This window comes from Orycteropus afer, unplaced genomic scaffold, assembly GCF_000298275.1.
Source record: "Orycteropus afer afer isolate SDZICR_OR568_19922 unplaced genomic scaffold, OryAfe1.0 scaffold00259, whole genome shotgun sequence".
Lineage (NCBI taxonomy): Eukaryota > Metazoa > Chordata > Mammalia > Tubulidentata > Orycteropodidae > Orycteropus > Orycteropus afer.
The window spans coordinates 1,730,352-1,732,847 of NW_006921846.1; positions in this window are offsets into that span (position 1 = coordinate 1,730,352).

Here is a 2,496-nt window from a genome sequence, read left to right on the forward strand (position 1 = left end):
GAGAGAGAGAGAGAGAGAGAGAGAGAGAGACACTATGAGTTATTGCACTGGGTGACACCAATCTAGTGACACCACTGCTCCTCACCTGCCTCTCCTATTGTTCTATCTCTCGATTTCCATAGTCTAGCATAGCAGGAAAGCATTAGGCTAGCTAGCTGGATGCTTTCTGGAGCTCACATTTCCCTTTGACTCTGTTATTCATCTTAAGTCTTACATAGACATTCCTGTAGGGCCTGGAACTGAGTATTCAGCAATGTTTCAAGGGGAAAAAGAAAAAGAAATTTAGAAATTCACAATATGATAAAAGTTTGTTTTCAAAGTGTAGGTCAAGTTCTGTATGCATTATTCTCTTATTTTATAGACGAATACAGTTTTAAGTTTCTTTAAAAAGCTCTCCCGTACTCCAAAGAGATTTGTACACATCAATTAAATTATATAAACAAAAACCCAAACTGCTGCAATTCAAGCTCTTTCCACCTGATTGACTCCATCTTAGCTTCAGGCATTTACCTTTGAGTCAGTAAAGACACTTCTTCCTTTTACAATAGCATTTTACTTGTGAGATTTGCTCCAGAATATTTGTCTACCAATTATTCTCATTTTCTGAGCTATCGTGGGATATGATTTTAAAACAATCTTTCTGATGAATATTTACTCAGGGTTTCCCAGAAAGCTAGAAATCACTCGAATCTCAGAAATTAAATTAATCTTGTGCCTCATATTTAACAGAATGGTGTAGTAAAAATAACAGCAGAGGTTTGAGCTTCAGTTCTTTAATTGACTAGCTGTTTGACCTTAGGCAAGTTATTTAACCTATCTGTTCTTCAATCTCCTCCTTTACAAAATGGTGATAACTGGCTTACAAGAGGGCTGCAAAGTATACATGAAAAGCGTGTGGAGTGCCTGGCACAGTGTCTGATACCCTGTGTGGTACTCTACTTACATTCCCCTAACAAGCCCCAGGGAGCTTCATGTCTGGGGAAATGAAAAGTGGCTTTTCTTCGCAAAAAGGTTAGGGTCCTTCTGAGAGAATAAACTCTAGAGGCTATTTACATGACTTTTTTTTTTTTTTTTTTTTTTTTGCATTAATGCCAAAGAAATCTTCTGACTGGGAGTTTAGTACACATAACACAACAAAAATGTATATAGTTAAAGGGAAGTGGACCTATGCTAGCAGTACTAAATGTTCACTGAATGAGAATGTTCAGTTTACTGCAGTCAGGCCACAGATTGATGCCATTGAAAATAACTAATGTTGTTGTTGTTATGTGCCAATGAGTCGGACCCGACTCATAGCGACCCCTCCTTGGGTTTCCGAGGCAGTATCACTACGGAAGTAGATTGCCCCATCTTCCTTCCGAGGAGTGGCTGGTGGGTTTAAACCACCAGCCTTCTGGTTAGCAATCAACTGCCTTAGGCACTACGCTACCAGAGAAAGTACAACGAAAATAGTAGTATAATGCTTCTCTCCAAGTTCATTCATTTATGTCTTGATTTATTAATATTTTTTTTTCTCTAGCAATGCACTTTGGATTTTCTAGGCTACAGCCCAGTTTTAAGCTTACAATAAGAGGGAGAGTGACTGCTAAGAAGTATGGGGTTTCTTTTAGGGGGAAAGAAAATGTTCTGGGATTATATAGTGATGATGGGTCCATAACATGGTAAATATCCTAATAACCACTAAATTCTATATTTTAAAAGGGTGAATTCTGTGGTATGCAAATAGATCTCTCAATTTAAGAAATATAAAAGAATAACCTCAGTTGTGTGACCGATATAAAATAGGACCATTATAAAACAGGAGTGTTAATACTGAAATAATGTGCAATAACATAATTAGAAGGAATTCGATCATTGTCTAGATGTCTGAACATGAGCAATTTTCTCTGGGGGTGCATTGCTAATTATTCCCCATAAAACTTAAGTGTTCTGTTATAGATTTTACAAATCCTTACTGAAAACCCTGAGCCAAATATCTGTAAAATAAACATCAAAAAGTTCTAATAGTCTCAGAATTTCCAATGATAAGCCCCTTGTTCTCATTTCCTTGAAGTAAAAACTCTAGGATCCTTCCAGATCACCGCCCCCCCCCCAATTTCCTGTATTCTTGCTCTATGTACTAATTCCAAATCCGTTTCGCACTTCAAAACCAAAGTGTTTAAAGCTGTACAACTCCTTACTGTCTTTCTTTCGTTTTTGGCACTTGAGTGAGAGGTTGGGGGCAAATTATCCTTTCACTCAAAGCCAATGACCATTTGTTCTATTTATTTCCTGTGAAGTGATAGTTTGAAAGAAAAGTCTGTTTTGTCCCACATCCTCTCACTATTATAGTGGTGAGTGAGATGTTTCTCCCTTCAATCTTCATCTCTGAGATTTTGTCTCACTAAATTAAAGCAGGGGAGCTCTGGTAGCATAGTGGCTAAGGCACTTGACTGCTAACCAGAAGGCTGGCGGTTCAAACCCACCAGCCACTCCTCGGAAGGAAGGTTGGGCAAT